Source organism: Rhincodon typus, chromosome 8, assembly GCF_021869965.1.
Source record: "Rhincodon typus isolate 14 chromosome 8, sRhiTyp1.1, whole genome shotgun sequence".
Classification (NCBI taxonomy): domain Eukaryota; kingdom Metazoa; phylum Chordata; class Chondrichthyes; order Orectolobiformes; family Rhincodontidae; genus Rhincodon; species Rhincodon typus.
In genome coordinates this window covers 92,914,759-92,928,208 of record NC_063339.1, presented here as the reverse complement: position 1 = coordinate 92,928,208, position 13,450 = coordinate 92,914,759, and the positions used below count along the sequence as shown (strand labels likewise).

Genomic DNA, 13,450 nt, shown 5'->3' with positions numbered 1-13,450 from the left:
TTGGTATTTTGTTGTTATTTCTGCCAATTGTGTCTAAATGAGGTTTCTGATCCTACCCATCTCTGGTTACATGCTGCTAATTTCCCAGCTTTATCTTCCCACGGTCAGGAATTGTTTGTTTTGCACTGGAGATCATTTCTGTTTCTGAGCTAATTTTGGCAATCAAATACTTGGCAATCTCATCAATATCTGTGATTTAAACACAATCTTCTTCGTTTATAACCTCCACTCTCACCGATTCACAGACGCCCATAAGGGATATATTAAACAGAAAATAAAATTAATGTAAATTTTTCAGTTCAATTAAACAGTTTCAAACAATTGATATCAAGTCTTTGTGCAAGCCTTGGATAATGAGTTGTCCACGGACACATGAAACTTTAGCAAACTTCCAAGTCAGCAGTGAATGTAACAGTTTCAGCAAGCTTCCATAAATATTATCTTACTTCCTATGTTGCATTCCTCAGACCATTCAACAATTTGATAACTGGATAGAAATTGAGAGACAGAGCAGCCAGTCCAAAAGCTTTCAAAATCACTGCCCCTCCTTGACCTTTTTGAACTGCTGCAGTCCGTGTGGTGAAGCCCTGCCCAGATTGCTGTTTGGTAAGGAGTTTCAGGATTTTCATTCAGTGGTAATAAGGTAGTGCTGATATCTGTATTAATTACAGTCATTTTGTTTTAATATCCCACTATGAACAGAATAGAAACATGGAAAATAGGAACAGAAGTAGGCCATTTTGTCATTTGATCCTGCTCCCCTATTCAGTATGATCATGGCTGATCTTTCAACGAGTAGCCTGTTCTCACTTTAGACCCACATCCTTTGATTGCTTTAGTCCTCAGAACTATAACTGTGTTCCTCTTGGAAACATCCAATGTTTTAGCTTTAACTGCTTTCTGTGGAAGGACATTCCACAAGCTCACCAGTCTCAGAAAAGAAATTTTCCATCATCTCAGTCCTAAACAGCATACTCTATATCCTTAAACTGTGACTCCCTGGTTCTGCACTCCCTCATCAACCTCCTTCCTGTATTTAACTTGTTCATCCTATTAGAATTGTATTGGTTTTCTGTGAGATCTTCTCATGTTCTTCTGAACCCCAGTGAACTTCATCCTGTCTGATCTATTCTGTCATAATACGTCGGTCCTGCCATCCCAGGATTCAGTCTGGTAAACCTTAATTGGACAGCTTCCATAGCCAGAACATTCTTAGTCACAGAAGTATTCCAAAACTGCACACAAGGCTCCAGGTGTGGTCTGACTAAGACCCTGTACAATTTCAGCAAGTCATCCCTGTTTCTGTTCTCAAATCCTTTCGCTATGAAGGCCAACCTAGCATTTCCTGCCTCTACCTGCATGCTTACTTTGAGTGACTTGTGTCCAAGGACAAACAGGTCTCAGTTCTTGTTTCTCATTTCCCTTTTCTAAATCCAAGCTGACTGACTCTGACTTTGTCTAATCCTGTTACTGTTTTCCAGTGTTGGGCTAACCGGTCTATAAGTCCATGTTTTCTCTCTCCCTCCTTTTTTTTACATAGTGGGCTTACATTAGCTCCCCTCCAATCCATGGGAACTGTTCCAGAGTCTATTGCATTATGAAAGATGACCATTAATTTCCTCAATTTAGATTCAAGCCCCTAGTTTCAGATTGCATCCACTATCTCTCCTGCCACTTTGTTAACTACTCTGGGGCGTATATTATGAGGTGCTGGGATTTGTTGGCTTTTAATCCCATCAATTTCCCCAACATTATTTCCCTACTAATACTGATTTCCTCACTTCCTCCCTGTCATGTGATCCCCAGCATTTTAGTGATATTATTTATATCATCATTTGTGATGGCAGAACCAAAATATATAGTTAATTGGTCCGTCCATTGCTTTATTCCACATTATAACTTCCCCTGTTTCTGATCGTAAGGGACTTGTTTTCATTATTTTTTTTTTTTCTCTTCATATCTCTTTTGGAGCTTTTACAATTAGTTTGTATGTTTCCTACAAGTTTACCCTGAGACTTTATTTTCCCCTTCTTAGACAATCCCTTAGTCCTCTTTTGCTGAAATCTGATATGCTCCCTGTCTTCAGGTCTGCTGCTCTCCTTAGCCAATTTTTACACGTCTTCCTTGGATCTGGTACTATCCCTAATATCCCTGGTTAGCCATGGCAGGGTCGCCTTTCCCATTCTTTATTTTGTGCCAGACAGGAATGAACAATAGTTGCAGTTCCTCCAAGTGCTCTCTAAATATTTGTCAACCCCCTTAAAGCTTAAGTTCCTCAAGTTATTGTAGCCTGCATGCACCTCTTAACACTGTAATTTCCTCTCTTTAGATTTTGGTCCCCAGTCTCAGAATCATCTGTCACTCTCCATCTTCATGAACAGTTCTATCATGAAGAAGTCTTCACTTTTCCACAGCTAGATTGCCAATTAATCCATTCTCATTACACAATTAAAATTTTGAAATAAAGTTGCTGTGGTCCCAGAAGATCATCAGACTGTTCTGTTTGTAGAGAGAGAGAGACGACTAATGGTGCTTTAACCTCAGGGTTACCGTGCCTCAGTCAATGGGCAAGGTTAAGATGGTGGAACCTTTACGGTGACCTCAGCTAGTACAGGAAGTGAGCACGTGCTGCTGGTGTCACTCTGTATTACAAACCAGCTGTCCAGCCAACTGAGCTTACCCAGCTCTGATTATTACACAATACACCATTGAGGATGGTCTGTCCTCTCTTTGGGTACTCAATATGTTGATCGAGAAAACCATCTCTTTCACAACCCAGGAATTTCTCCTGTATGGTATTGTTGCTGATTCAATTTGTTCAACCTATATGCAGATTGAAGTCATCCATAATAACCATAAGAGCACAAGACAGAGGAGCAGAATTAGGCATTTCGGCCCACTAAGACTGCTCCACAATTTGTTTGTGACTGATGTGTTTCTCACACCCATTCTCCTGCCTTGTCCTGTTGGTCCCCTTACCAATCAAGAACCTATTTATCCCAGTCACAAGTACACTCAATTTCTTGGCCCCCACAACCTTCTATGACACTGAGTTCCACGGAATCACCACCCTCTGGCTGAAGAAATTCTTCTTCTCCGTTCTAAAGGGTCATCCCTTTGCTGAGAGCGGTGCCCTCAGGTTCGAGTCTCTTCTGCTAGTCGAAACATCTCCATGTGCATCTATCCAGTCCTCTCAGTATTCTGGTCGTTTCAATCACAGAGTCATAGAGTCTGACAGCATGGAAGCAGACCCATTGGTCCAACCAGTCCATGCTGACCATGTTCGAAAACTAATGTAGTCCCATCTGCCTGCACATTGTCTATGTCTCTCTGAACATTTCTTATTTACATATTATCCAAACGTCTTTTAAATGTTGTAAACTGTACCTGTACCCACCACTTCCTCTGGAAGTTCATTCCACGCAACAACCACACTCTGCAAAAAAAAAAAAAGGTTGTCCCTCGTGCCTTTTCTCAATCTTTCATCTGTCACCTTAAAAATATGCCCCCAGTCTTGAAATCCCCCACCCGAGGGAAAAGACATCTGCTATTCACCTTCTCTATACTCCTCAAGGGCAGGACTTAAACAATTAATGGTAGGGCCCTGGGTAGTGTTGTACCTAGGTACCTTTGTACCGGAGATGGTGCCACAAGTGGCAACTTGTAAACTTTTCTCTGTACTTATGTGAGTACGTTTGACAATAAATGTTATTCCATTCGATTTAAAAATATGCTTCCCGGTCTTGAAATCTCCACACCGGAGAAAGGACACCTGAATTTCACAAACCTCTATAACGTCAACCTCAACATGCTATATTCCTGTGAAAGGAGACCCAGCCCCTCCTTATGACTCAATCCCTCCATTCTCAGCAACATCCCAGTAAACCACCTTTGAACTCTTTCCAGCTTAATAATATCCTTGCTATAACAGGACAACCAGAATTGGACACAGTCCTGCAGAAGAGGCCTTACCAACGGACTGTACGACCTCAACATGATGTCCCAACTTCTCTGCACAATGGTCTGAGCAATGAAGGTAAGCATACTAAACACACAAATTTCAAAGAATTCGTTAACTAAAGCCTAAAGTCTCTGTGGTCTACAATACGCAAGGGTCTACCTTTAATTGTATAAGTCCTGCATCCCTTGTTTGTTTTAGTACAGTACAGTACCTCACATTTATTCAAGTTAAACTCCATCTGCCACATAGCCCACAGACCCAATTGATTAAGATCTCTTTGAAATCTTAGGTAACCTTCTTCACTGTCCACAATGCCACCAATTTTGGTGTCATCCGCAAAGGTATTAACCATACCTTGTGTATTCTCATCAAAATCATTTGTATAAATGTCAAACAAAAGTAGACCCAATACCAATCCCTGCAGAACCCCACTGGTCGTTGCTGAACACCAGGCCTCCAGTCCAAAAAACAACCCTCCACTGCCATAGCCTGTCTTGTGACATTAGGCAAATTTTTTATCCAACTGGCAAACTCACCCTAGATCCCATGTAAGCTAACTTTACTGATTAGTCTACCTTGTGGAACCTTGTCAAGAGCTTTACGAAAGTCCAGGTAAACAATACTTAATGCTCTGCCCTCATCGATCATCTTGGTTACTTCATCAAAATCTCAATCGAATGTGTGAGACACTATTTCCACTACATCCCTTGCATAAAACCATGCTGAAAATCCATAACCATTCCTTGCCTCTCCAAATGCTATCTTCCACAATCGCCTCCAACAACTTATCCACCACCAAAGTCAGACTCACATGCCTATAGTTCACAGGCTTCTCCTTACATCCCTTAAATGAAGGCACAACATTAGCCACTCTTCAGTCATCTGGCACCTCACCCGTAAATATTTGTGCAAGCATCCCCACATTTTCTCTTTAACTTTCCACAACACGTTGGGATGCACTAGACAGGTCGTAAGATTTAGAGTCATAGAGTAATACAGCATGCAAAAAAGCCTTTTTCCCAAACTGGTCCATGCTGGCTATGGTATCCATTAAGCTAGTTCCAACTGCTGGATTTGGTCCGCTTCCCTCTCAACCCTTCCCATCCATGTACCTGTCCAAATGTATTTTAAATGCTGCTATTGTACCAGCCTCAACCACTTTCCCTAGCAGCCCATTCCATACATGCACCACTCTGTGCAGGAAGAAGTTACCCCTCAGGTCCTTCTTAAATCTTTCCCCTTTCACCTTAAACCTATGACCTCGCGTTTTCAATTCCCCATCCCCGAGATAAAGCCGATATGCATTCATCCTATCTTTGCCCCTCATGATTTTAGACCCCTCAATAAACTCACTCCCTCATTCTCCTACATTCCAAGGAATAATGTCCTCCCCTGACCAACCTGTCCCTACAATTTGGGCCTACTCGTCCTGGTAACATCGTAGTAAATCTTCTTTGCACACTTTCCAGTTTAACTATGTCTTTCTTGTGACAGGGTGACCAAAACCATACACAGTATTCCAGTGCAGCCTCACCAATGACTTATACACCTGTAACATAATGTCCCAACACCTATACTCAATGCCTCAACCGATGAAGGCCAGCATGCTAAATGCCTTCTCCTCCACCCTTGTCACCTGTGACACCACTTTCAATGAACCATGTACTTGTTCTCCTAGGTCCCTCCGTTCCACAACAATCCTCAGGACCTTACCATTTACTGTATAAGTCCTACATTGGTTTGACTTTCCAAAGTGCAGCACCTCACACTTATCTGTATTGAATTGCATTTGCCAACCCTCAGCCTACTTCCCCAACTGATCGAGATCAATTTTCTGATAATCTTCCCCTCTCAATACCTACTAATTTTGTATCATCCACCAACTTAATAATCATCCCTGCATATTCACATCCAGATGATTTATGTAAATAACAAATAACAAAGGTCCCAGCACTGACCCCTGTGGCACACCACAGGCTTCCAGTCTGAGAAGTAACCTTCAACCATCACCCTCTGCTTCCTACCATTGAGCCAGTTTCGAATCAATTCACTAGCTCTCCCTGGATCCCATGCGACCTAAACTGCATGACTCGACTGCGTGCAGGATCTTGTTAAAAGCCTGATTAAAGTCCACATAGTTGAGATCACTGCCGTACCCTCACCTGTGCTCTTGGTTTCCTCTCAGAAAAAGTCTGAAAGATTTGTCAGACGTGACTTCCCGTGCACAAACCCATCCTGACAATCCTTAATCGGACCTTGACTATCCAAATGTTGGTTGATCCTGTCCCTCAGTATCCTCTCCAATAACTTGCCTACCACTGCTGTCAGGCTCACTGGCCTGCAGTTCCCTGGCATGTCTTTGCTACCTTTCTTTAAACAATGGATGGTGGCTAATGTTGTTCCAGTCTCCTGGAACTTCACCAGTGGCTAAAGTTGAAGCAAAAATCTCTACAAAGGGCTCTGCAATTTGTTCCCTCGCCTCCCACAGTGTCTGAGGACGGATTTGATCAGGCCCAGGGGATTTATCCACCTTCATGTCCTTTAAGGCTGCAAACACCACCTCTCTGAGAATAAGTATGTGGTCCAAAACATCCCCGCTTGTTGCCCGTATTTCCGTAGCGTCCATGATTCTCTCGTCACTAAACACTGAGGAGAAATATTTATTTAACAATCCTCCCCCATCTTCTGTGCCACAGGATATCCATCTTTATATTTTAGAAGACGTCCATGTGAACTGTTTTCAAAACACACTATTTCTTTCCCTGAATTCTCCAACATCCACTTCTTTCTCCACCATAAAAACTGATGCAAAATATTAATATCTCTTTAATATTTCTGTCATCTCCTGAGGTTCAACGCCGAGATGACCTCTTCAATCTTTAAAGAGCCATGCTCGCACTCTAGTTGCTTTCTTGCTCTTAAAGCACTTGTAGTATATCTTTGCATTATCCGTCACCTTATCTATCAAGGCAATTTCATATCCCCTCCTGCCTTCCTGATCTCCCACTTAAGAATGCCTGTACAATGTTTATACTGTTCAAAAGATTCATTTAAACCCAGTTGTTTGTATCTAATTGATGATGAGTTTTTTATTCTTGACTAAAAGCTGAATATCCTTTTCATCCATTGTTGTCTAATTCTACCAGCCTGACCTTTCACTCTGACAAGAACATAATGATTCTGAACTCTTGTTACCATGCTTCTGAAAACCTCCCACTTATCAGATGACCCTTTACCTGCAGTCTACTCCATTCAACTTTTGAAAGTTCTTGTCGCATACCATTAAAATTGGCCTTATTCCAATTAAATACTTTCACCTTTTCTGGAAGGCTTATTCTTTTCCATAACTGTTTTAAGACTGACAGAATTATTATCACCAGACCCAAAGTACTCCTGTACAGTCACTTCTGTCACTTACTGTGCCTTATTACCAAAGAGAAGCTCAAGTTTTCTCTTTCTCTTTAGTAGGAACATTGACTTATTGATAAAGAAAATATTCTTGAACTCAGTTAACAAATTATTCACCATCCAAACCTTTAGCAGTTCCAGTCAATGTTTAGAAAATTAAAACACCGATTCCTGCAACCTTTTCATTCTTTCATATATCTGAGATCTCTCTACGTATTTGTTCCTCAATTTCCCCCGACTAATGAGGGACCCATAGTACAATACCACCACATGATCATTCCTTTCTTATTTCTGATTTCAACCCATACGTTTTCACTGGACATTTTATTTTTTTCAGAAATATCTTTTCTAGTTGCTGCATATTTTCCCCAATAAAAAAAAAAGCCACTCCCTCAGTTCTTTTGCCTCCCTTTCTATCCTTCCTACGGCTTATGAAACCCGAAACATTAGTATGGGCAAAATATCTTGCATGGCGTATAATGTAGGAAAATGTGAAATCATTCACTTTAGCAGGAAGCAGAAACGAGAGCAGAATATTCCTTAAATGGTGAATCACTGCTGAATTCTGAGATGTGGAGGATAAAGTATGAGTTACAAAGTTAGTATGCAGATATAGCATGTAACCATGGTGTCATACAGCACGGAAACGGACCCAATGGTCCAACTATTCCATTCTGACCATAATCCCAAACTAAACTAGTCCCATCTTCCTGCATTTGGCCCACATCACTCCAAACCTTTTGAATTTGTGTACTTATCTAAATCTCTTTTAAACATTGTAACTGTAACTGTACCTGCACCGACCATTTCATCTGGCAGTTCATTCCACCCACCTGAGCGCACTCTATTTTAAAGAAAAGAAAAGTTACCCCTCATGTCATTTTTTAAATCTTTCTTCTCTCACCGTAAAAAATATGCCCCCGACTTTTGAACTCATCCATCTGAGGGATAAGACCTTTGCTGTTCACCTTATCTAAGCCTCTCGTGCTTTTATAAACCTCTTTCAGGTTACGCCTCAACCTCCTACCTTCCGGTGAATGAAGTCCCAGCCTATCCAGCCTATTTTTACAACTCAAACCCTTCTTTCCCAGTAATATCCTTTTTTTTTTTTTCTGAACCCACTCCAGTTTAATAATATCCTTCCAATGACGGGACTACCAGAATGGCACACAGTATTCCAGGAGAGTCCTCACCAACATTCTTTACAACCTCCAACATGACGTCCTAACTCCTGTACTCAAAGACCTGAGCAATGAAGACAAGTGTGCTGAATGCCTTCTTAACCACCCTGTCCACCTGTGAAACAAATTTCAAAGACTAATGTATCTGAAAGCCGAGGTTCTCTGTTCTGTAATAGTACCCAGGGCCCTACTATTAATTGTATAAGTCCTGCCCATGTGAAGTATTCCATTTTGGATAAAACAAACATTTATTCAAATAAAGTTCAATCTGCCACTCTTTTTAGCCCATTGACCCAATTGAGCAAGATCTCGGTCTAATCCAGAAAGCCAATAGGCTGTATGCTTTATTATCACAGGAATTAAACATCAATGTGAGGATGTTCTGCTTCATTTGTACAGGGAAGGGAAGAGACCAAATCTCAAATACCACGTGCAGGTTTTGGTCGTCTGGACGCTTATTCGAAGTGGTTCAGAAAAGGTTTACTAGATTGAAACCTGGAATAAGTGGGTTGTCTAAGGAGGATAGGTTGGGCAGGTGAAATGGAATAGGATTGGGCTAGAACTGCTGACTAAAACAGTAAAGTAATATGATGTGAGCCAGGATATAGGGTGTGGTGAAGTAGAATCTCTATGGGTTGATCTCAGAAACGCCAATGGACAGAAAATGATATTAGTGTTGTATATAGAACGCAAGCTACAGTAATATTGGGAAGGCATTCGAATGGAATTTAGAGATACAAGGCATAAGGTTATGGCTGTAATTATAGGTGACTTCAACCTACATATAAATTGAGCAGATAGCATCAGTAGCAATAAGATAGAGGAGGAATTCTTAGCGTGTATATGGTACAATTTTACGTTGAGAAAGCAGATGAGTATTGGGTAGTGAGAAAGAAACAATTGACAATCGAGTTGAACGTGGGTTCTGAAGGAAGAGTGACCACAACAGGCTAGAATTCATCATTAGATTGGAGTGTGATGTCGTTGTTTCTGAGACGAGAGTCCTGTAATTAAATAAAAGAAGTCAGAATGGTATGAGGCGTGAGCCAGTTGTGATAAATTGTGGATCACAATTTAAATGGATGATGGGAGATGGGTAATGGCAAACATTGAAAGAGGACGTGGACAAGCTGTGGCATAAAAATAAAATCGAAACATGGTCAAACCATGGCAGAGAAAGAGAAATGAACGGGTATTAAATTTAAGGAAGCAGCACACAAATTGGATAAATAAAACAACAGACCGAAGGATTGGGAACAGTTTAGATTTCAGCAAAGGGAGACAAAGGGATTTAATTAGAGGGAGAAAATAGAATCTGAGAGTACTCTTGCATGGACCATAAAACCAACGGCATTTTTTAAAATAGACATACACAGGATGTGGACATTGCGAACTCGGTCAGAATTTATTGCACATCCCTGATTGCCCAGAGTTAACTGTATTGCAGTGGGGGTGGAGTCACGTATAGGCCAGACTGGGTAAGGATGACAGTTTCTTTCCCTAATGGATAATAGTGAGCCAGATGGGTGTTTCCGAACAATCAACAACGGTTTCATGATTGTCATTAAACTCTTAATTGAAGATTGATAATCCAAGATTAGTCAAGAAAAATGTAGGGTCTCCTTACAATCAAACAGGGAATTTATAATGGAGTGCAAAGTGATGACAGACCAATTAAATATATCTTAGATTTTCAAAAAGGGGCACACAAATAATGTCCCAAAATTAAGGGGATCACAGGGTCTAATTGGAAGGTGGAATTGTAAGAAATTGGGAAAACTAATGAGATAACAGGCAGATAAATCCCCAGAGATTGATAACTTTCATCTCCGAGTACCTTAGGAAGTGGCCTTAGAAATCGCAGCTGCGCTTGTGGTTATACTCCAAAATACTGTACAGTCGCAGAGTTCTGATGGTTTGGAGGGTAGTTAACATAACCCCAGTATTTAAGAAGGGAGTCAGAGAGAAAACACGGAATTTGCATAACATTGTTGGTGGGGGAAAAAATGTTCGAGTCCGCTATAAAAGATGGGATAGCAGACTACTTAGATGATAGTGACAAAATTAGACAGAGTCAGCCGAGGCTTTTTCTGTGCTGTAGGTCTCTGAGACTGGATGTTGGGCATGAATTCCCTCCCAGCCACTCACCATCCTTACTTGGAAATATATCACTATTCCTTCAGTATTGCTGGGTCGAAATCCTGAATTCCCTCCCTAACAGCATTGTGGGTCCACTTGCAGCTCATGGAGTACAGTGGTTCACGAAAGCAGATCACTACCACCCTCTCAATGACAACTGGATGGATTAGCTAGCAATGCCCACAGAAATAAAGGAAAAAAAACATTATCAAGGCCAATTGGGAATGTGGAATTGAAGCCTAAATAGATGAGCTTTGACCTTTTTGAGGCTCGAGGGGCATAATGGACAACTCTATTTCATATGTTCTTTTCTCCTTCTATCAAAATGCCTCATCTCACCAAAAATTGTGTATTCCCTGGAAATTAAAAGGATGTTAATTGAAGCTGGGTAGGGGGATAGAATGGAACTAATATACCGAGTAGGTGAAGTTGAGCTCAAACACCCTCCTGACCCCCAGTAATCAGACAAGATTTGTGTTTCTTTGTTCTCCGATTCATTTGAGCATATGAGTGAGGAACAAGTGTAGGCCACTCGGCCCTTTGAGCCTGCTCTGAGATTCAATAAGGTCACGGCTGATCTGATTTCAACCTCAACTCTGTGTCTGCATATCCCTGAATATCTTTCATCATCTTGGTCATCAAGAATCTGTCTGCTTCTGCCTTAAAAAAAAGTTTAACGATTCTTCAACCACTGCCTTTTGACAAAGTGAGTTACAAAGATTCACAACCCTCTCAGAAAAAGGAAATGTTCCTCACCATTTCAAATGGATTCACCCTTACCTTTAAACAATGACCATCAGTTCTAGATTCTCCCACCAGAGGGACCATGTTTTCAATATCCACGTGGTCGGCTCCGCTCAATATCTTTCATGTTTCAATTTAGTCTCCTCTTTCTTTTCTGGACTCGAGAGGATCTCGGCCCAGCCTGTCCACCCTTTCCCCATTAGGCACTCGAATCATTCTAGGTATTAGTCCATTAAATCTTCTTTGAAATGTTTCCAATGTGTTAACAACTTTCTGTAAGTACGGTGACTAGAACTGAACACAGTACTCCAAATGCAAGTCTCACCAGTACAAAGGGGGACCGCGTGAGACTGAAGGTGGCCCATGAATTCCCACTTGTTTACAGTAATGCTTTTCAGCAAACTCAGGTCATTTACATTTATCCAAGTACAGGCTGACACAGGTTATGGTCAGACAGTTGTACAGTTTATATTGTTACACAGACAGCGTTGTTGTGGTATCACTCAAACCTCCCACTCTGATGGACATGCAGAAATAATGACTGGCTCAGTAGCCAGTTCCCGTAGCCTGATTTGCCCTGTATTTTTCTTCATCTGTCCTTTCAAGGACATTAATGATCCAGGTGGGTTTTTCTAACAATCCAGAAGCTTTCATTCCACTTTTGACTGTTTTTAAATTTATTTTCTAGGGAATTGGAAAGGATTTACAGACAGGCAGCTCAAGTCAAAAATTGGATCAACAGCTGCCAGTAACACTTAATTCTCGAGAGCTTTGAACGTGGAAGAAAAAAGCATCGTTCACAGTGAAGAGAAACCATACAGGTGGTCTGTGTGGACAAGCTTTCAGTCAATTGTCTGGCCTGTCGATACCTAAATGCAGTCAAAACAGGATGACAACAATGACATCAAGCAGCACTTGCTTTGCAATCTCACAGTGATGGATCTCAGTTTGAGTTAAGCAAGGGCCACTCATCTCCTGATCTCCTTACATTTTTGGTGCAAACATGGACCAAACAGCTGAATTCCAAATGAGTGTGACTTTCCTGCCATCTTAAGGCTCTATTTGACAGAGCATTTTATCAAGGAATCATAGCAAAACTAGAGTCAACGGGATTCAGAGAATATTATTCTCGCTTTGATTGTGGGTTTTTGAAAAGATTGCGTCTTCAGACCTGAATAGATCAAAACAAGGTGAATTTATTCGAGCTTGTACCACATATTTGCGGAAGAGGTCTCCTAGTCTAGCTTGGAGATACTCTACCATTTACAGCTCAAAACAGCATATTGAGACGTTTTCATGTCAGGATGGTTGTATATAACATTGGCATAAAATAAATTAGATAAGTCATTTACTACAAAAACAGGATGCTGTTCAGTTTCTTACAAAGTCCTGAGTCCTCTCATTTCAACAGGTCTTCTATTTCCATGTTATTTTCAGAGTTTCTCTGTCCCTACCATCAGCTCACAGCACGCAAGCCTTTCTTTGTGAGTCATACTTAAGTGAGTATTTTTAGCCAGTGACTGCTGATGGTTCACTGTTATAGATATGCATTTAAACTGCCTGAGATGAAGTAACTGTCATTACATGGTTGTATTTGACTCTTAGCCCTATGCTGTACTGTTCGTCCAAGCTTATCTCCCACTTGTTCTGTGTTTTAATACTCCACTCCTTTCCTTTTATATTCCCCTTTACACTCTCCTATCCTCCTTGCCCGACTTCACCTTAGTTGGATAATACTGAATACAGAGGAAGGTGCTTGTGGTTGGTTAGAGGCCAGCTATCTCAGCTTCAGAAATTCCTCAGCATTAGTTTCTGGTCCCAAGCACCTTCAGCTGTTTCATCAATGTCCTTCCCTGCGTCATAAGGTCAGAAGTGGATATGTTTGTCAATGATTGCACAATGTTTAGCACCATTTGTGACTCAGCTACTGTAGTGGTAGATATTTAAATGCAGTGTCCCTGGACAACATTGAAGTTAGCCTGCTCCATGACAAAGAACATTTGCACCAAGTCCCAAC

General features: G+C 41.1%; 1 long non-coding RNA gene across 1 annotated transcript; it reads left to right on the top strand.

Annotated features, from left to right (window-relative positions):
• Positions 1-318: 318 nt before the first annotated feature.
• On the top strand, positions 319-12,797 carry LOC125483858. The gene is made up of 3 exons (XR_007262767.1): positions 319-606; positions 3,932-4,036; positions 12,122-12,797. It is a non-coding gene; the product is annotated as an uncharacterized LOC125483858 (long non-coding RNA).
• Positions 12,798-13,450: the final 653 nt, after the last annotated feature.